Source organism: Eleutherodactylus coqui, chromosome 1, assembly GCF_035609145.1.
Source record: "Eleutherodactylus coqui strain aEleCoq1 chromosome 1, aEleCoq1.hap1, whole genome shotgun sequence".
Classification (NCBI taxonomy): domain Eukaryota; kingdom Metazoa; phylum Chordata; class Amphibia; order Anura; family Eleutherodactylidae; genus Eleutherodactylus; species Eleutherodactylus coqui.
Genome location: NC_089837.1, coordinates 445923999 through 445946688, shown reverse-complemented (window position 1 = coordinate 445946688; position 22690 = coordinate 445923999).

Here is a 22690-nt window from a genome sequence, read left to right as displayed (position 1 = left end):
TGTGGACACGTTGCACAGCAGTCGGTGCACTGGCAGATGAAACCGATGTTGCAGGGTGCGCAGGGTGGCAGCGTCCATGTGGGACTTGCGGAAATGTGCGCAGAGCCGGCGCACCTTTCCGGGCAGGTCTGACAAGCGTGGGTAGCTTTTCAGAAAGTGCTGAACCACCAAATTAAAGACGTGGGCCAGGCATGGCACGTGCGTGAGGCTGCCGAGCTGCAGAGCCGCCACCAGGTTACGGCCGTTGTTACACACGACCATGCCCGGTTGGAGGCTCAGCGGCGCAAGCCAGCGGTCGGTCTGCTCTGTCAGATCCTGCAGCAGTTCGTGGGCCGTGTGCCTCTTATCTCCTAAGCTGAGTAGTTTCAGCACGGCCTGCTGACGCTTGCCCACCGCTGTGCTGCCACGTCGCGCGACACCGACTGCTGCCGACGTGCTGCTGCTGACACATCTTGATTGCCAGACAGAGGTTGCGGAGGAGGAGGGTGGTTTAGTGGAGGAAGCATACACCGCCGCAGATACCACCACCGAGCTGGGGCCCGCAATTCTGGGGGTGGGTAGGACGTGAGCGGTCCCAGGCTCTGACTCGGTCCCAGCCTCCACTAAATTCACCCAATGTGCCGTCAGGGAGATATAGTGGCCCTGCCCGCCTGTGCTTGTCCACGTGTCTGTTGTTAAGTGGACCTTGGCAGTAACCACGTTGGTGAGGGCGCGTACAATGTGCGGGAGACGTGGTCGTGCAGGGCTGGGACGGCACATCGGGAAAAGTAGTGGCGACTGGGAACTGAGTAGCACGGGGCCGCCGCCGCCATCATACTTTTGAAAGCCTCCGTTTCCACAACCCTATACGGCAGCATCTCCAGGCTGATAAATTTGGCTATGTGCACGTTTAACTCTTGACCGTGCGGGTGCGTGGCGGCGTACTTGCGCTTGCGCTCCAACACTTGCGCTAGCGACGGCTGGACGGTGCGCTGACAGACATTGGTGGATGGGGCCGAGGACAGCGGAGGTGAGGGTGTGGGTGCAGGCCAGGAGACGGTAGTGCCTGTGTCCTGAGAGGGGGGTTGGATCTCAGTGGCAGGTTGGGGCACAGGGGGAGAGGCAGTGGTGCAAACCGGAGGCGGTGAACGGCCTTCGTCCCATCTTGTGGGGTGCTTGGCCATCATATGCCTGCGCATGTTGGTGGTGGTGAGGCTGGTGGTGTTGGCTCCCCGGCTGATCTTGGCGCGACACAGGTTGCACACCACTGCTCGTCGGTCGTCTGCACTCTCAGTGAAAAACTGCCAGACCTTTGAGCACCTCGGCCTCAGCAGGGTGGCATGGCGCGAGGGGGGCTTTGGGAAACAGTTGGTGGATTATTCGGTCTGGCCCTGCCTCTACCCCTGGACACCGCACTGCCTCTTGCAACCTGCCCTGCTGCTGCCCTTGCCTACCGCTCTGAAGACCTGTCCTCAGTAGGCGTAGCAAACCAGGTGGGGTCAGTCACCTCATCGTCCTGCTGCTCTTCCTCCGAATCCTCTGTGCGCTCCTACCTCGGACTTACTGCCCTTACTACTACCTCACTGATAGACAACTGTGTCTCATCGTCATCGTCCTCCTCACCCACTGAAAGGTCTTGAGACAGTTGCCGGAAGTCCCCAGCCTCATCCCCCGGACCCCGGGAACTTTCCAAAGGTTGGTCATCGGTCACGACAAACTCCTCCGGTGGGAGAGGATTCGGAACCCTTGCTGCCCATTCTGGGCAGGGGCCCGGGAACAGTTCCTGGGAGTCTGCCTGCTCCTCAGAATGTGTCATTGTAATGGAGTGAGGAGGCTGGGTGGAAGGAGGAGCAGCAGCCAGAGGATTCAGAGTTGCAGCAGTGGACGGCGCAGAACTCTGGGTGTTCGATAGATTGCTGGATGCACTTTCTGCCATCCACGACAGGACCTGCTCACACTGCTCATTTTCTAATAAAGGTCTACCGCGTGGACCCATTAATTGTGAGATGAATGTGGGGACGCCAGAAACGTGCCTCTCTCCTAATCCCGCAGCAGTCGGCTGCGATACACCTGGATCAGGAGCTCGACCTGTGCCCACACCCTGACTTGGGCCTCCGCGTCCTCGCCCGCGTCCACGTCCTCTAGGCCTACCCCTATCCCTCAGCATGGTGTATTACCAGTGGTGCAGAAACAGAACGCTGTAATTAAATGTGCCGCTTATTGGGCTGTGGTTGGAGGCTGACTTCGCTTACGGAACGCCAGGAAATAATTTTGCGCAAGCCTGCTGTAACACTTAGCTGGCTGCGTATGAATTAGGAGGACAACTACACCCAGCACAGACCCAGTACACTGAGGACAGTCACAGGCAGCCCAAATAGATTTTTTTTCCCAAATGTTTTTGGAAAGGCCCACTGCCTATATTCAATAAATATATGTCTTCTGTCCCTGCCTCACCACTACTGGCCCTGGAGTATGTAAAATAACTGCAGACTGTTGCACTGTGGACAGGAATACAGCGGTGATGTAACAGCCAACACAGAGCCAGGAAATAATTTCGGGCAAGCCTGCTGTAACACTTAGCTGGCTGCGTATGAATTAGGAGGACAACTACACCCAGCACAGACCCAGAATACTGAGGACAGTCACAGGCAGCCCAAATAGATTTTTTTTCCCAAATGTTTTTGGAAAGGCCCACTGCCTATATTCAATAAATATATGTCTTCTGTCCCTGCCTCACCACCACTACTGGCCCTGGAGTATGTATAATTACTGCAGGGCGCAATGCTCTGCACGGCCGATATACAAAAAAAAAAATGTGCAACACTGCAAAAAGCAGCTTCCACACTACTGCACACGGTTAGATGTGGCCGTAAGAAGGACCGTTGGGGTTCTTGAAGCCTAAAATACTCCTTACACTCTCCCTATAGCAGCTCCGGCACCAACAGCACTGTCCCTGATCTCTGTCAGAATGCATCTGTGGCGAGCCGCGGGAGGGGCCGATTTTTATACTCGGGTGACACCTGATCTCGCCAGCCACTCACTGCAGGGGGGTGGTATAGGGCTTGAACGTCGCAGGGGGAAGTTGTAATGCCTTCCCTGTCTTTCTATTGGCCAGAATAGCACGCTAACGTCTCAGAGATGAAAGTGAAAGTAACTCGAACATCGCGTGGTACTCGTCACGAGTAACGAGCATCTCGAACACGCTAATACTCGAACGAGTATCAAGCTCGGACGAGTACGTTCGCTCATCTCTATTAAAAATCAATAATTTGCGACTGCATAATCAGATTATGAAAAAATGTACGTCATAGAAATCATATCAATATGCATTTAATCCATAAACATTATTATTTGTCAAAACATCAAGTTAATAATTTATAATAATGTCAGGATTATTCTTAAAATTAGCTAAAAAATCTATAAAACAAATACAACCTTTACGACTAATAATCTGGATTGACATGTGATGATATGATTTAGATTGTTTTTCTCTATATAAATAGTATTGTAATACCAAATAAATAAATAAATGGATGCCTTGACATTTGTGTATATATCGAGGCATCTATTTATTTATTTGGTATTACAATACTATTTATATAGAGAAGACACTCAGAGTCATATCATGACATGCCAATTCAGATTTTTAGTCATTAAACGTGTATTTTTTTCTTTTTCCTTATCTGTTGCACTGACTGCAGTGACAGTGGCCCTGGGAATTAGATGATCAATGGGGATCCAAGCAGCAGGTCCCCGCTGATCCTCTATTGATGACCTGTTGGTCATTGATAGAAAAAAAAATGTTAAAAGTCCCAGAATACCCCTTTAAATTATTTCCGGCTGAATATTCAATCTGTTCATATAACAAAACCTTGATGTGTGCCATAAACATAATAAGAGAAGCTTTGTTTTATACATTCCCATCCTATATCTGTCTTTCTTCTTGTATGAAAACAAATTATGATTAATGGACTTTGTTCTTGTACTTTCTTGTAACATCACATTGGGGCATTGATCACTATGAAAACCCTATTGTCTTGGTTGATGTAATCAATCTTCTTAGTTTATAGTTTGTCCTAAATTCATTTCTTTCAAATCTCAAACTATATACTTTTTTGCCTAACAAACACTGTGACATACAGTTCTGTGTTTGATTAATGTTTTTTGTATATGAATATTTAGTTGTGGGGGTTTTAAGAACCTCTCTATTCCTTAAAGTGGTTATCCAAAATTCTCAAGTTACGGTTGGAAGCAGTCTTATCCAGGGGCGTAACTATAGAGGGTGCAGGGGATGCGGTTGCACCCGGGCCCAGGAGCCTTAGGGGGCCCATAAGGCCTCTCTTCTCCATATAGGGAGCCCAGTACTATGGATAAAGCATTGTAGTTGGGGGCCCTGTTACAGGTTTTGCATTGGGGCCCAGAAGCTTCAAGTTATGCCTCTGTGCAGCATGGTTTAGGTATGGGTACGGGTACAGATACAGATAGAGGGGGGGGGGGCAGCTCACCTTTTACATCAGGGCCCCTGAGCCTTTAGTTACGCCCCTGGTCTTATCCATGAGACTTCCACTGATGCTAAAATCAGAGGGTCCTGTGTCCCCCTCTTCTTGTCATTGCGAGTCATTTCTCCCACCGACAGTGACATCAGACTGAATTGGGATGACAGAAGTTGCTGAGTGCTTGTACTCGGCTATCTCCAGCCTGCGTGACCACTGCTTCATTCAATCTCCTCCTCACTGCATGTGTGGGGGTGCAGTAAGCCCACAGTGAGGAGGAGAGGGGGTAACCCTTACTCTTGGGATTTTGGCATATACGCTTTAACTCGAACAAGAGACTGAGATTTATAACTTTTGGAAGTGAATGAAACTAGTAGCCGGCATAAAGAATTTGTTTATTAAAGGGGTTGTCCCGAGAAAGCAAGTGGGGGGTAAGCACTTCTGTATGGCCATATTAATGCACTTTGTAATATACATCGTGCATTAAATATGAGCCATACAGAAGTTATTCACTTACCTGCTCCGTTGCTGGCGTCCCCTTCTCCATGGTGCCGTCTAATTTCAGCGTCTAATCTCCCGATTAGACGCGCTTGCGCAGAAGGGTCTTCTCCCTTCTCTTGGGTCTCGGCATGAGCGGTGTTCTGGCTCCGCTCCCTTCTACGCGTCATCACGTAGCTCCGCCCCGTCACGTGTGCCGATTCCAGCCAATCAGGAGGCTGGAATCGGCAATGGACCGCACAGAGCCCACGGTGCACCATGGGAGAAGACCCGCGGTGCATTGTGGGTGAAGATCCCGGCGGCCATCTTGGTAAGGTAAGTAAGAAGTCGCCGCAGAGCGGGGATTCGGTTAAGTACTAAACTTTTTTTTTTTAACCCATCCCTTGTGTTTGTCTCGCGCCGAACGGGGGGACTATTAAAAAAAAAAAAAGCCGTTTCGGCGCGGCACAACCCCTTTAATTCTAGATTAGAAACTCAAATAAACTGATATGCATATCCTAAGAGGTTTATAACCCAGCTGTGTAGGAGTCATCCCTATATGCTGGTCCCAAGCCATATTTCTGGTCGTGATTTTATCTATTCAGCAATATCAAGCATGACACATAAATTATAACTAGGTATGTGGATGCCATTTGGGGTGTGCTGGGGCCCATATCTCAATGTGTGTAGATGCGTTTTAATTAGCTGGCCTGCCCAAGTTCGAAAATATATTCATATCAGGCTAGGACCTTTGCACAACCAGCAATCCTTATTAAAAAAAATTATTTTGATTTGAATCTTGGATCCAGAATGCCTCTGGAAAATACCAGAGGTGTCAAACCTTGCTGGCAAGGGGTAATTAATATCCCCCTGTTCTTGGCTAATTTTATTGCCACTGAGATTAAAGACTTACTGAAGCCAAATGCATATCAGAGACCTCTCCAATGTGAGGGAGGAAGATAAGATTAAAAATGTTGAGGAGTTCAGCTTTCCCAGTATCCTGAGCGGCAGCTGATGGACAGTTGGTGACACTTTATCAATATTATTATACCACACCTCCCCTTTTTTAGAGTGGGTCTGTGAGGTTGATCCCCCAGATCACCTACTAAGCCCATCTCCACTTCACCCCGACAAGATAACCCACTGGCATTACTATGCTCACTGCCCTTTTCGCGCTGGATTATAAAATCATATTGCTGCAGCGCCAAGCTCCAGCAAAGCAGTTTCCCATTGGTGCCTGTGGCACTAAGCAGCCAACTGAGTGGGTTGTAATCCGTCACTATGGTAAAATTCTGCCCATAAAGGTACGGCTGCAGCTTCTGCAGGGCCCACATGATAGCTTTTTTTCTATGGTGGCATATGCCAACTCTCTGGGCAGAAGCTTGTGGCTCGAATAGAGTAGCGGGTGCTCTTCCCCGCCAGAGTTTACTTGGCTTAGAACATTTTTAGAAATATGCTGATATGCATATCCTAAGAGGTTCATAACTCAGCCGTGTAGGAGTCATCCCTATATGCCGGTCCCTAGCCCAGATAAATGGGGAGGCTTAGGGAAAGACCTGGCGACCTATCATGTAAAAAGTTTGCCTTGGAAACCCTATGAAAGAGCCCTCAAATTATTCAGATATGATATCCGATGATAGGCCCCCAGGGCAAAGCATTCTCTAGATGCCACTGGGGAAGAGCTAGGTCTGAGTACAAATAGTCAGGGTTTTCCTCATGATGTAACTCGGGAAGCCCAACTGCTGAAGCATCTCTTGATGAAAGGAAAGGACTGTGCTGTACCAATCCTCACATACTAGCAACATGGAATGTGTGTGGCATGAGTCTAGGGAAATTGGACATTGTGAAATGTGAAATGACAAGACTTAACATTGATATTCTTGGAATTTTCAGTCCAGTGACTTTACATTGCAGTATGCCGAATACGAGGAAATCGAGAGGAATGGAGTAGCCTTTATTACAAGCAAGCAGACCACAAAGGCAGTAGAAAGTTTTAGAACAATCAGCGACCGTATCATTGCTATCCAGATATGTGGTAAGCCAGTGAACATCTCAATCTTACAGGTATATGCCCCAATGACTGATGCCGATGAGGAAACAAAGATTTTTATGCCGACATCCAGAAAATTCTAAATGCAGTGTCAAAGAAGGGCATCATTTACATTATGGGCGACTTCATTTCAAAGTCGTCAGACAGCCAGAAGCAACCATCACAGGAAGGTTTGGGCTTGGTGAAAGAAATGAAGCTGGTGATCACCTTGTACAGTTCTGTCAAGAAAATCAGCTCTGGATAACAAACACGTAGTTTATGCAACCCAAATGCCGACTATACACGTGTACATTACCCAATGGCCTCCATCAAAATGAGATTGATTACATCCTAAGTACTCATCATTGGCGAAGTTCAATCATTGCAATAAAAACCTTTCTCGGCGTCGACTGCAGCACTGATAATGAACTCCTTGCAGCTAAGTTCAGGATCAAATTCCATAACATTAAGAAAGTTGCTCCATTAAGAAAATTCGACACCTCTAAAATCCCACACATCCCCCAATCATACACTATTGAGATTTGAACTGCTTGACACATCAGAAAAGCATCCAGAAGAACTATGGCACAATATACAGTCCACATTTATGTAAACAGCCAGTAAGCATTTCACCTATAAGAAGCAGGAAAAACAATGCTACTGGTTGTCCGAGCAAACCCTCAGAATAGCCGACAAAAGAAGAGCAGCAAGGGCGGCCGGCAACAAAGGCAAAGTTCGGCATCTAAGTGTCGATTTTCAGCGAGTGGCAAGAAAAGACAAAAAAATGGACTGGAATGAGCGGTATAAACCACTTGAAGCAGAAGCCATGAAAGGCCATATGCGAGGCCTATTCTCCACAGGTCAAGATGGCTTGAAAACCTTTCATGGCACGCAATGGCACAATTAAAGGGGTTGTCTCGAGGAAGCAGTGAAATTTTTTTTTTGCCCAGTCCCCCTTATTAAGCATACATTACTAAGCCCCCCTGTAAATGACTTTTCTAGCCGGTTTCTACTTACAGTTTCAGCGTTTCAGCAACTTATAAAAAGTTTCCCCAAGATGGCTCTTTTCCCGTCGCTTGCTGTAGCCCGACGTGCGCGCTCCCGAGACGCTACCAGCTGTGTCTCCCTGACAACCAGACGCCCCGCAGCCGCCGACCGGACCCACTGCAGCCGCCGACCATGGCACACGCTCTTGGGCCACAGTCACCCACCGCCAGGCAGCAGGTAACCGGCGCTAAGCCCCGGCTCCCCCGCGCTAGGCCCCGGCTCCCCCGCGCTAGCCCCCGGCTCCCCAGCGGTAGGCCCCGGCTCCCCCGCGGTAGGCCCCGGCTCCCCAGCGCTAGGCCCCGGGGCCCAGCGGTAGGCTCCGGGGCCACAGAGGTAGGCTCTGGGGCCACAGCGGCAGTCCGTCACTCGTCACCCCCGTCAGTCCGTCACCCATCACTTACCTGGGCGGCTTCTAGGCACTGCTGGGCGGCTTCTCGGCTGGGCGGCTGGGCTGCTGGGCTGGGCTTCTCGGCTGGGCGGCTCAAGTTTCTGCACCTTCCTCTAACAGAGGATGGTAGCAGAATGGCTGCTCCAGCGCGCTCCCGAGAAGATACAGCTCATCTGCGCATGCGCAGAAGAGCTGTAGCGGCGAGCACACTGAAGCGGCTCGTGCTCAGAGCAGAAGACCGGACTGCGCAAGCGCGTCTAAAAAAGCAAGCCGCCAACGAAATTTGACGGAACCATGGAGACGAGGACGCTAGCAACGGAGCAGGTAAGTGAATAACTTCTGTATGGCTCATATTTAATGCACAATGTATATTACAAAGTGCATTAATATGGCCATACAGAAGTGTATAACCCCACTTGATTTCGCGAGACAACCCCTTTAAAGGCAAAAATGGGAAGGAACTGAATGACCAACAGAGCATTAATGATAGTTGAAGGGAATACTCAGAGGAATTATATACCTGCAAACACATACCTGGACCATTGGAAGAGGTGGAGCCTGTGGACTTGGAGCCCTCCATTATGGAGTCATCAGTAGTTATGGCAATGAAACAACTAGCCAAAAATAAAGCACCAGGCATAGATAACATACCTGTAGAGCTATTGCTGTCAGTACCAGTGAAAACCATGACAGCATTGTGCTAGGTAGTGTGGGCATCCACACAATAGCCACAGGACTGGACAAGATCTGTCTTCATCCCTCTATCAAAGAAAGGCGACTCCCAGAATTGCTCCAATTACCGAACAATAGCCCTCATTCTGCATGCAAGCAAGATCCTTTTCAAAATTATACAAGAAAGACAGTACCCACTACCATATTGCAAACCTGCAATGGACCATGGAAAGAGCTCAAGAATGCCAAACGAATATCTACATGTGCTTCATCGACTACATCAAGGCCTTTGACTACATTGACCAGGACAAGTTATGGCAGGCCCTACAAGAGCTGGGCATATTGGCACATCTAGTCAGACTGATAAGAAAATCACTTTATACCAATGAAAAAGCCACTGTGAGAACACAGTATAGGGACACAGTTTGGTTTGGGATCGGCAAAGGCATTCAACAGGGCTGTATCCTCTCAACCTTCTTGTTTAAACTATATGTGGAAGTGATCATGCAGGAAAAGGACTTAGACGAATTGGAAATTGGGGTGACAATAGGTGGCAGAAACATCAACAATCTCTGTTTTGCGGATGACACAGCTCTCCTTGCAGAAACAGAAGCAGGTCTGCAGCAGCTGATGTGAAAGATTAAAACTGAAAGTGAAAAAATGGGCCTCTACCTGAAATGAAAAAAGACTAAAATTATGACAATTGCAAAGAATAGCCAAAATCATATACAAATCAACAATTAGGCCATAGAATGCATGCGAGACTTCTCATTTCAATCAATAAAAAAAATGATCTGTGCAAAATTTTAGCTCAATCTGACAACTGCAAGCTGACCCTCATTGACCATGAAGTTTTGAAATTTTCACCCGGAAATTCATTTTTTCAGATTAAAAATATTTTTTAGTTATTTTATTTATAATCACTTGTAAGCTCTAGTAATAGAAATTAATGCGTTGTCATTAATTTAATTAGCATTGCTATTGCTAATTGTTAAGCCTATGCTACAATTGATTTAACATACAATTATGTTATGTGATTTGCACATTGCACGATAACGTTGCATGGAGGACCTTTCCTGCATTAAAAGTAACGTTGCTATTAATGGTGGAAATGGAATAGAAACTGCCAGAAAAAAAGGACTTATGAAGAAATGGAACAACATTTGGCTACTCATCAGCTTGCTACTTCAGAAACTGATGTTTCAGCATCAAGGCGGCAAAGCAGTGATGGTGGTGAGGACAGTAAAAAACTCCTCTGTCATCGTACAGCAAATATCAACAACAGCCGCAGCAGCAGCAACAGTTCCAGCAACTCGAGGTACATTGCTGTTTTTTACTATCCATCTCTCTGAAGTTTCTGATAGGTGCGAAATCACGGATAGAAATGGGGTTCACATATTAATGGCTGCTTTCGGGGCTGATACTGAAAACTTGGAATAAATCGCACTTCTTTTCAATGCCTTAGAAAACAATTTGAGAAGCGAGAAATTACCTATAGCTAAGGGCCACCGCAATGTACATATAATAATAAGGGCTTAACTGCACAAGCTATAGAATCTGGAAGATGTTTCATCAATCTGATCAGAATGACTTCTGAGTGAATATTTCTTAGGCGCGCACACATTGAATGGACACTTTGTTAGAGATACCTGCTTTTTGGAATGTCCCTGTATAAAAACTAGACCCATGACCTCCGAGTGCAGCACAAATGGAGTGAGAACATTTTTAGTGGATCAGTGTCAGTGTGAATTCACATTGCAATAGGAAAATTCAGCGATCTGAGATATAAAAGCCAAGCATAGTGACTTGTGTATTTTTCTTGTGCAGCGGTGTGGAGAGTATACCTAGAATAGTGTGATTGAAGAAAAAAGGCCAGCAACAGGGTCCCAATTTCTGAATAATAAAAAAAAGGAACAATTGTTTCGTGGCAAATGGTTCACATTAACCCCTTGAGTGGCACGCCCGGAAATTTTCCGGGACGAGCTCCACTGCTCATAGCGAGATAGCCCGGAAGATTTCCGGGCTATGTATCACTATGGGAGCTGCAGAGCACAATGCCACAAGCTGTGACAGTGTGCTCTGCCTGCACAGACCCACAGTGAACAAAGCAAGGGCTATGACAGAAGCAGAAGATATTGCCGATCTGCCGGCAAACTCCTGATTCTAATTCTCCTGCTTTGTTTACAGGTTGCCATAGAGACCATCGGCTTGTCAGAAGCAAGCCGATGGTCTCTGTGGCAGGGAGAGCTTGGTGTTTGGCTGTCAGAGGACAGCTAGGTACTAGCTCTTACAGCAGAGATCAGAGAAAACCTCCGATCTCTGCTGTGTTAACCCTTTACATGCTGCAGTCTATGTGACTGCAGCATGTAAAGGGCTGTAACTGCAGCATGTAAAGGGCTGTCACCATCGGACCCCCGGAATGTGATCAGGGAGTCCTGATGGGTCTCTGTGGAAGTCCACTAAAGGGACAAAAATAAAAAAAAAGTTAAAAAAAAAGTAACATTTTTTTAAAAAAATAAAATAAAATTTTTTTAAAACACTTGTCTCCCTTTACTTTGTGAAAAATTAAAAATAAAACTACACATGTGGTATCCCTGTGTCATAATGACCCATAGAAGGAAGTTAGTACATTATTTAACCCCTTAATGAAACGGTCCCTTTTTTTCTTCTTTCCCCATTTCTTTTTTTCCTCCCCCCGTTTAAAAAATCATAACTCCTTTATTTTTCCATCGCGGTACTTGAGCAAGGGCTCATTTTTTGCAGGACATCCTGTAGTTAACATTGGTACTATTTTGGAATACATACGACTTTTTGACCGCTTTTCATTGCATTTTTTCTGGGAGACAGGGTGATTGAAAAAGTGCATTTCTGGCGTTCTTAATTTTTTTTTCGGATTACGTTCACCGTGGGGGGTAAATAATGCACTACTTTGATAGATCAGACATTTACGGACGCGGCAATAGCAAATATGTATTTTTCTCTTATGATTTAGATTTTTTTATTATAGATATGTCAAAAGGAGGGTGATTTAACTTGTATTACTTTTTTCCCTAATCTCCCTACAAATTCTTTCACAAAAGTTATGCAATACATTATATATACCCAAAAATGATGCCATCAAAAAGTACAACTTCTCCAGCAAAAAACAAGCCCTCACATGGCTGTGTCAATGGAAAAATGAAAAAGTTATGGCTCTTGGAACGCGATTGCTAAATTAGTTGAAATTAAATGATTGGCCCATTTAAAAAACCTGCCCTGATGGGCACGACAAGTGGGTAAGAAACCTGCCACTCAAGGGGTTAAATCATGCCTATTATACATTAAAGAGGTTGTCCGGCCATAGACAATTAATGTTATCACTTCTGTTTGCCCAATACAATGCACTTTGTAATATACATTGTGCATTGTAAATTAGGCAAACAGAAGTTATTCACTTACCTTTTGGGGTGCCCCCCTCCCCTGTGTTGCTCCTCGGTTGCCACTGGATCCGACAAGTCTTCTCCTCTTCTTGTCGGGACGACGGGGACGCGCTTCTCCAGCACAGCTCCGCGCATGTGCAGAAGAACTTCAGCCTCTGGGAAGCTCAGTTCTGCCTGCAGGGGAGGCGTGGCTGCTGGCTCTTCATCTCCAAGGTATCTAAGGGGAGGAGAATGAGTAGAGGGGCGGGCTCTCACGCGCGGGGGGGGGGGGGGGGCTGGGGGTGCTAGTGGTGTGCAGTGTTGTGTGTGTTCTAGTGGTGTGCAGAGACCCAGCCGACAGAAGTCGCGCGGAGGGGGTGGGTGTGTGGGTGTGTGTGGGTGTGTGGTGTGTGTGTGTGTGTGTGTGTGTGTGTGTGTGTGTGTGTGTGTGTGTGTGCGTGCGCTAGTGGTGTGTCTGTGCCAGTGGTGTGCGGGGACCCAGCTGATAGAAGTCGCGCGGGGGGGGGGGACTGGGGGTGCTAGTGGTGTGCAGTGGTGTGTGTGTGCTAGTGGTGTGCAGGGACCCAGCTGACAGAAGTCACGCGCGCGGGGGGCGGGGGTTGTGGGGGTGCTAGTGGTGTGCAGGGACCCAGCTGTCAGAAGTCGCGGGGGGGGGGGGGGGGGGAGGGGGTGCGCTAGTGGTGTGCGGAGACCCGGCTGTCAGACGTCGGGGGGTGGGGGCTGCAGTCATATAGACTTGTCGCGGTGGAGTGTGCGGTCGCATAGACTTGTCGCCGTGGGATGTGCAGTCACATTGACTTGTCGCGGTGGGGTGTGCGGTCACATAGACTTTTCGCGGTGGAGTGTGCGGTCACATAGACTTGTCGCGGTGGAGTGTACGGTCACATAGACTTGTCGCCGTGGGATGTGCAGTCACATAGACTTGTCGTGGTGGGGTGTGCGGTCACATAGACTTGTGGAGGGGGGCTACTTTGGAGTGCACTGGGGGGGACTCTGGGGGGGGTGGAATGTGTAGGGGGGGGGTACTGTGGAGGGCACTGGGGGGGTACTGTGGGGGGGCATGTGTAGGGGGTACTGTGGAGGGCACTGTTTGTGGCACTGTAGGGGGGGACTGTGGGGGATCATTAGGGGGGCACCGTGGGAGAGTGCACTGTGGGTGGGGGGGGGGGGGGTCATTGTGAGGGGGGTCGCTGTGGGAGGGGCACTATGGGGGCATGTGAATGTGGGGAAATGTTTTGTTTTACTTTACTTTAGCAGGGTGGGGGGGGGGGCAGTAGGTAGCCTTGCAGTGGGGGGCTGCAGGAGAGTTCTCTCTCGGCTCTCCCCCCCCCTCTCCATTGACTATACACAGTGCTGCTGTTTACACTCATGGTAGGATTTTATCCTGAACCATGAGTGTATGACAGTCTCCCCTGGCCACAACCCCTCTGATTATAGTATGCAGCAGGGGGCGGGGCCTGGGCGGGGAGAGACTGTAGATCAGTTCAATAGAGGTGGGTGTGTCACAGGCATGTTGTGGGCGGGGCTAGGACTTGAGCTGAGGGAGGCCATGAAATCCTGCCTTTTCATGCCTCTTACTGCCATCGGGAGCACGCACACAGAAGAGGGAGAGCGCAGAGCATTGTGGGAAGGCAGCACAGAGGCGCCATCTTTGAAAGCTGCAGTGAAGATCAGATTCTAAGGTAATAAACTGACATTCCAGCTGATCTGCCTGCCGGTTTGAGCCCCTGTATGCTGTGTGTTACTATCCTTACTGAAAGGGAAGCAGCAGCATTATAAAAAAATTTTACCCTGTGTGGCCGTCCAACCCCTTTAAGACTAGAGATGAGTGAGCACCAAAATGCTCGAGTGCTCGTTACTCGAGCGATGCTTGAGGGTTCGTTTCGAGTAACGAACTCCATTAAAGTCAATGGGCGACCCGAGCATTTTTGTATATCGCCGATGCTCGCTAAGGTTTTCATTTGTGAAAATCTGGGAAATTCAAGAAAGTGATGAGAACGACACAGAAACGGATAGGGCAGGCGAGGGGCTACATGTTGGGCTGCATCTCAAGTTCCCAGGTCCCACTATTAAGCCACAATAGCGGCAAGAGTGGGCCCCCCCCCCCCACTGTCAGCATAAAGATCGTTCTCCTCTGCCACAGCTATAACAGCTGTGGCAGAGAAGAACGATGTTAGCCCATTGAATTCAATGGAGCCGGCAATACAGTCGGCTCCATTGAAAGCAATGGGCTGCCGGCGAGCGCGGGATGAATTTTCGGGAAGGGCTTAAAAATATAAGCCCTTACCTGAAAATCATCCTAAAATGTGTAAAAATAAAAAAAAAATGTATACTCACCTTTCCGCTGAAGCCGGAGTTCAGCCGCGTCTGGCCGGCAGTTCTCCTGAACTGCTCTCTATAGTAATTAGCAGCCGGGGATTTAAAATCCCCGCCTGCTGAATGAGCTGCCTCTGATTGGTCACAGCCTCACCAATCAGAGGCAGCTCTCACTCACACCCATTCATGAATTCATCTGATTGGTGAGGCTGTGACCAATCAGAGGCAGCTCATTCAGCAGGCGGGGATTTTAAATCCGCACCTGCTGAATACTATAGAAAGTAGTTTTAGTTTTAGTGGATCAGTGTCAGTGTGAATTCACATTGCAATAGGAAAATTCAGCGATCTGAGATATAAAAGCCAAGCATAGTGACTTGTGTATTTTTCTTGTGCAGCGGTGTGGAGAGTATACCTAGAATAGTGTGATTGAAGAAAAAAGGCCAGCAACAGGGTCCCAATTTCTGAATAATAAAAAAAGGGAACAATTGTTTCGTGGCAAATGGTTCACATTAAATCATGCCTATTATACATTAAAGAGGTTGTCCGGCCATAGACAATTAATGTTATCACTTCTGTTTGCCCAATACAATGCACTTTGTAATATACATTGTGCATTGTAAATTAGGCAAACAGAAGTTATTCACTTACCTTTTGGGGTGCCCCCCCCCCCTGTGTTGCTCCTCGGTTGCCACTGGATCCGACAAGTCTTCTCCTCTTCTTGTCGGGACGACGGGGACGCGCTTCTCCAGCACAGCTCCGCGCATGTGCAGAAGAACTTCAGCCTCTGGGAAGCTCAGTTCTGCCTGCAGGGGAGGCGTGGCTGCTGGCTCTTCATCTCCAAGGTATCTAAGGGGAGGAGAATGAGTGGAGGGGCGGGCTCTCACGCGCGCGGGGGGGGGGGGGCTGGGGGTGCTAGTGGTGTGCAGTGTTGTGTGTGTTCTAGTATGCTGTGTGTTATTATCCTTACTGAAAGGGAAGCAGCAGCATTATAAAAAAATTTTACCCTGTGTGGCCGTCCAACCCCTTTAAGACTAGAGATGAGCGAGCACCAAAATGCTCGAGTGCTCGTTACTCGAGCGATGCTTGAGGGTTCGTTTCGAGTAACGAACTCCATTAAAGTCAATGGGCGACCCGAGCATTTTTGTATATCGCCGATGCTCGCTAAGGTTTTCATTTGTGAAAATCTGGGAAATTCAAGAAAGTGATGAGAACGACACAGAAACGGATAGGGCAGGCAAGGGGCTACATGTTGGGCTGCATCTCAAGTTCCCAGGTCCCACTATTAAGCCACAATAGCGGCAAGAGTAATAGTAATTAGCAGCCGGGGATTTAAAATCCCCGCCTGCTGAATGAGCTGCCTCTGAAACTACAGAAAGCAGTTCAGGAGAACTGCCGGCCAGACGCGGTTGAACCCCGGCTGCAGCGGAAAGGTGAGTATACATTTTTTTTTTTTTTACACATTTTAGGATGATTTTCAGGTAAGGGCTTATATTTTTAAGCCCTTCCCGAAAATTCATCCCGCGCTTGCCGGAAGCCCATTGCTTTCAATGGAGCCGGCTGTATTGCCGGCTCCATTGAATTCAATGGGCTAACATCGTTCTTCTCTGCCACAGCTGTTACAGCTGTGGCAGAGGAGAATGATCTTTATGCTGACAGTGCGGGGGGGAAGGGGGGGGCTCACTCCCGTGCTCGCCGGCAGCCCATTGCTTTCAATGGAGCCGGCTGTATTCTTTGGAATCGGAAACGGACGCGGGGGAAGACAGTATGTCGCTGGATAGTCAGAGCACCCTCATGTCTATATCTCAGCGTGTTGAGGAGGAGGGGGAGGAGCATGAGGAGGAGGGGGAAGAGACAGCTTGGCCCACTGCTGAGGGGACAGCTGCTGCTTGCCTGTCATCCTTTCAGCGTGTATGGCCAGAGGAGGAGGAGGAGGAGGGGGAGGAGCATGAGGAGGAGGGGGAAGAGACAGCTTGGCCCACTGCTGAGGGTACAGATGCAGCTTGCCTGTCATCCTTTCAGCGTGTATGGCCAGAGGAGGAGGAGGAGGAGGAGGAGGAGGATCCTGAAAGTGATCTTCCGAGTGAGGACAGCCATGTGTTGCGTACAGGTACCCTGGCACACATTGCTGACTTCATGTTAGGATGCCTTTCTCGTGACCCTCGCGTTACACGCATTCTGGCCACTACGGATTACTGGGTGTACACACTGCTCGACTCATGGTATAAGGAGAGCCTTTCCACTCTCATTCCCGAAGAGGAAAGGGGTTCGAGAATGATGCTATACCACAGGGCGCTGGTGGACAAACTGATGGTAAACTTCCCATCCGACAGCGCTAGTGGCCGAAGGCGCATTTCCGCGGCCCAGGTAGCAGGCGAGGCGCGGAGATCAGGCAGCATGTACAGCGCAGGCAGGGGAACATTATCCAAGGCCTTTGCCAGCTTTATGGCTCCCCAGCAAGACTGTGTCACCGGTCCCCAGTCAAGGCTGAGTTGGCGGGAGCACTGTAAAAGGATGGTGAGGGAGTACGTAGCCGATCGCACGACCGTCCTCGGTGACGCCTCTGCCCCCTACAACTACTGGGTGTCGAAGCTGGACACGTGGCCTGAACTCGCGCTGTATGCCCTGGAGGTGCTTGCTTGTCCTGCGGCTAGCGTCTTGTCAGAGAGTGTGTTTAGTGTGGCTGGGGGATTCATCACGGATAAGCGTACCCACCTGTCAACCGACAGTGCCGACAGGCTAACACTCATCAAGATGAACAAAGCCTGGATTTCCCCAGACTTCTCTTCTCCACCAGCAGACAGCAGCGATACCTAAACAATACGTAGGCTGCACCCGCGGATGGAAGCATCGTTCTCTATCACCATCCAAAACGGGGACCTTTTTGCTTCATCTATCTGTGTATAATATTCCTCCTCCTCCGCCTGCTCCTCCTCCTGAAACCTCACATAATCACGCCGAACGGGCAATTTTTCTTAGGCCCACAAGGCTCACTCATATAATTTTTCTAAACAATTTTTATACGTTTCAATGCTCATTAAAGCGTTGAAACAACTCATCAATGAAAGGGGTCATAGCAGAATATTAAGAAGTGTTCTGACCTACAGACTGTGCTAAGTCAAGCCAACTGTAGCCAAATACAATGCTGGTGCTCCAAGTATCGTGTCTGAACACACAACTCGTTCCTTAGCACTTATGAGGTATAAAAACAGACAATCAATTCCAGTACTATTGCTCTCTAAGAGAAACAGGAGGATAAGTAGGTTAAATAGTAAAAAATATCAAACCATCGAGCAGTGGAAAAATATAGCTTAGTCAGATGAATCCAGATTTCTGTTGCATCATACTGATGAGAGGGTCAGAATTTAATGCAAGCAGCATTAAATCGATGAACCCTTCCTGTCAGGTGTTCAGAGCATGTTCGTACGTCCATCTAGTTCGCAGGAGGTGCAGGAAGCTATCCTGCTCGAATGGGCCAATATTTTTGCAATACGATTTAAACACCTATTAAAATCTATGCCATGTGAATTGCTGTGGCCCTGAAGGCCAAATGAGGTCCATCGCACTATTTAGATGGGTGTCTCTAATAAGCTGGCCATTCATTTATAACATAGTTATAACTGACTGAGAGTACAGCTGATAATACGCAAAATTGCAGGATCGATGACTTCTGTCTCAGCATCCTTTGTGAAAAGGGTATCTGCATCAGGTTTCCATCAAAGTTAGAAGAAGAAGGTGAAAGATAAAGGGCAGCCAGAGTATTCTTTTCCCGCTTCTGCTTTATTCTCAGATTTCTTAGGTCAGTAATACAGGAAGAGTGAACTCCAAAACAAAGAAAGAGCAAGTGCTGATCTGCAGAGCATCAGACACGCTTCACTTCTGTCCTCGCATTCTACCTGCTCTTCATTACTCTTGCTCTCCATAAATCATAATTTTCTGCAGTGTTCGTGTTAATAAGAAAATTGAACTATTTCTTGCAGTCACAGCCTTATTCTTCATAACCTGCCTCCCTACAGAAGTATCTTTTCATGTTATCTAAATTGAACATTACCTATTTCTGAACTTTTGTGCCTACTAGAGAAGCTGGAAATCCTTATTACAAGTTATGGCAGCAATTTGTAGGCACTAATAGATTCACCCACAGTGTTTTTAAGGAATTCAATCTATTGTGCATTTACAAATGTAGATTGTTGTCAACCTGCTGTTATAAAAATTACATAAGTATAATTGTTCATAAAGTAACTAATGCCAAGGAAATTACTGCAGAGGCAAACAGATCACAGCTTTCAGTAGGTTACTCAAGCTCTGTTACAATGTCAGTTAATCACAGTAGCTTTATGAGTAATGTTCAGTTATAGAGTAGGACAGTCCTCCTCTACTCCAAATTTCTCATTAATATGCTAACCCCTTCATGCCTGAATTCCTTGCTAAGTCTTTCAAAATCCATTCTGAGACAGACATGGTATAAATTGGGCTGTTATAGGGGATGCAAAGGTAGCAGTAGCATCTGGGTCCCCTGTCATCTTATATCTCTGCTGAAGGGTAAGGGTGCAGTTTTTCTTAGTAATATTCATTCACAGATATGAGATAGACAGGATACATCCAGGTTTTCTTATGCTGGCTACTTTTATACCAAATTGACAACTAAAAATATGAATAATTTCCTTGAGATAAAATTATCTATTTCCAGAGGCATAACTGCAGGTGATAAAAAAAGTACGGCCGTTTGAACTGGGATCAGGTATGCTAAATTTGTATCTGTCATTTTAGTCTATATACAGAGCAGAGAGGGAGGGGTACCAGCAGGCAGCATAGAAGATTTGTGAGTCTCTTCATGTTACCCCTTCATCAATTAGAGAGAATATTTGCTCTCTCATTGTCACATATTGGGTTTTTTTCCTCAGAAAAGGAGAGAGAGAGAAAAATGAGCACGTTCTCACCTAATCATTCTTCCCCACCATTGAACCCCACAGATCCTGCCGTCAAATTGTAAAGTCTTTCCCCTAAGAGCTCACGCCCACTGGCGTTTTTTTCTCTCTTGCACTGCAGAGCGAGTAAAAACACTCACCTCACTGTGCAAGAAAAATGCTGTGATATTGCAACTGTTTTCAACGGGGCCAGCGGCAGCAGCGCTAGCCCCATTGAAAATATAGGGAGAATATCACAGACTTCTGCCACAGCTGTGGCAGAAGTCCAGTACGCTGTCCCATTGCTTTCAATGGGGTCGGCATTGCTGCCGGCTCCATTGAAAGCAGTGGTTTTGTGGCAACCCCCAAAGCATTATTTTCGAGGAAGGGCTTGAACTATAAGCCCTTCCCTGAAAATCATCCCTAGCTTGTTAAAAAATAAAAAATAAAAAAACTTTACTCACCTCCGGCTGGCTTCCCTGTACTGCTGTCCAGCACTTTCAGCAGGCGGGAATTTAAAAATCTCCGCCTCCTGAAAGGACTGTGCTGATTGGCTGAGCGCTCAGCCAATTACAGCCAGTGCTTAGCTATTCATTGATGACAGCTGTGGCAGAGGATTCCTTCATCCCGGCTATCCCCACAAGGATGAAGGAAACTCCTGTCCCAGCTCTCACAGCTGTGGCAGAAGTCCACAATATTCTCCCTATGTTTTCAATGGGGCTAGCGCTGCTGCTGCTGTCCCCATTGAAAACACTGGCGATATCACAGCGTTTTTCTTGCAGCGAAGAGAGAAGAAAACGCCAGTGGGTGTGAGCCCTTACAAAGAGTTTTTAATATTGAAAAAAAAACGAACAAAAAAAACTATACATATTCGGTATCACCAAATCCATAATATCCTGTACTCCAAAAGGATAAAATGTTACATTATTTATCCTGTACAGTAAACTCTGTAAAAAGGAAAAAAAAAAAAATGCCAAAGTGACATTTTCTTTTTATCTTGCTTCCCCCTGAATGATAATAAAAAAAAATCAAAAAGTCTTATATACTTCAAAATAGTACCAATAAAAACTTCAAATCATCCTGCAAAACAAGCTCTCATATTTGGAATTTGTTGACAGGAGAAAAGCCTTTTTGTGCAAAAATGTGTTTATATTGTGTAAAAGTAGTAAAACATAATAAAAGCTCTATAAACATGATGTTGTCATAATCATAATGACCTGTAGAGTAAACTTAGCATAATATTTATACCAGATAGTGAAAACCGTAAAAATAAATCCTCCAAACAGTGGTGGGACTACTGTTTTTCATAGTTCCCCAGCAAAAAAATTTATTAAAGTTATTCAATACATTATATGTAGCTGAAATTAGTTCTTGTAAAAGATAGAACCCATTCTGCAAAATACAAGGTGTCATGCAGCTAAATTGATGAAAAAATAAAATAGTCATGAGCACCAGAACACAAAATGATTTACTGGTTCCTATGACTAAAAATAGTTATGTCAAATAGACAAAGCTGTAGAAAAAAAAGGCATGGGCACACACCCACCTATTATACACTGATCTATTGCTTCTCAGCAATATTTATAGAAATGAGGTTCTTTGTTACATTTTGATCAAGTTGTATAAGCCCATTAGCCACTCCACAGCAACCTGTTTTTGTGGGTTCCCACACTACTAGGCACAGCACTGCAAGGTGACGCCAGCCACCACAACATAGCACCCCAGAGGAGGATCAACCTAGTTCCCCAACAACACCACTACAGTTAAGCTCAGCCCCTATGGTTCTGGGTCACACCACCCCACGGACACCATACCAAAACAACCTTGGCCACTATGCAGATCCTTACCATGTAAACATGACTTTAGAGCTTACCTGTCCATATGTTTCTAGAAATGGTCTAAGAACCAAGTAGGTAGTTGCACTTGTATTTTATTTATTTACATATCTGTACATTCTGGTCTGAACAGTCCAATGGGCGGTCCTATCAGTGATTGACAGCTATCTGTATAAGGCTGCCTATCCACGGGCGATGATCCGCTTGTGGTAAATCGCCCGCGGATCATGCTCTGTAAAGCTTTCCATAGGAATACTGTGGAAAATGCAGTGCCGGCGTCCATGAGCAGAGAATTATAATGATTCTCCACTCGCGGGATTTAAATTATCCTATTAGATAGGCTCATCTTAGAGACCTGTCAGTGCTCCTTCCTCCTCCCCCACAGCGGAATATCGCCGCCTCGGCGGGGACAGGGGGCCTGACTGTGCAAGGAGAAATAGTTGTCAATCACTAAATAAGACCATCCACTGTACCTCTGTGTTCAATAATAGCAGAGATGTAAATGAATAGAATACAAGTTATACTGAATCTTCTCCAATAAAACTATATAACAATCTGTTCTGCTCCTCCTGCTTTATAACATGTTGCCTGCAGTTTCTACAGCATGTTCAAGCTGACAGATTCCCTTTAACCACTTTACTACATATAGAGTGTTTTCATGCACTGAAATGGTGGTCACTAGAGAGGAGCGAACGTACTCATCCGAGCTTGATACTCGTTCGAGTATTAGCGTGTTCGAGATGCTCGTTACTAGAGGCGAGCACCACGCGATGTTCGAGTTACTTTCACTTTCATCTCTGAGACGTTAGCGCGCTTTTCTGGCCAATAGAAAGACAGGGAAGGCATTACAACTTCCCCCTGCGACGTTCAAGCCCTATACCACCCCCCTGCAGTGAGTGGCTGGCGAGATCAGGTGTCACCCGAGTATATAAATCGGCCCCTCCCGCGGCTCGCCGCAGATGCATTCTGACAGAGATCAGGGAAAGTGCTGCTGGTGCCGGAGCTGCTATAGGGAGAGCGTTATTTTAGGCTTCAAGAACCCCAACGGTCCTTCTTAGGGCCACATCTGACCGTGTGCAGTACTGTTGAGGCTGCTTTTAGCAGTGTTGCACAATTTTTTTTTTGTATATC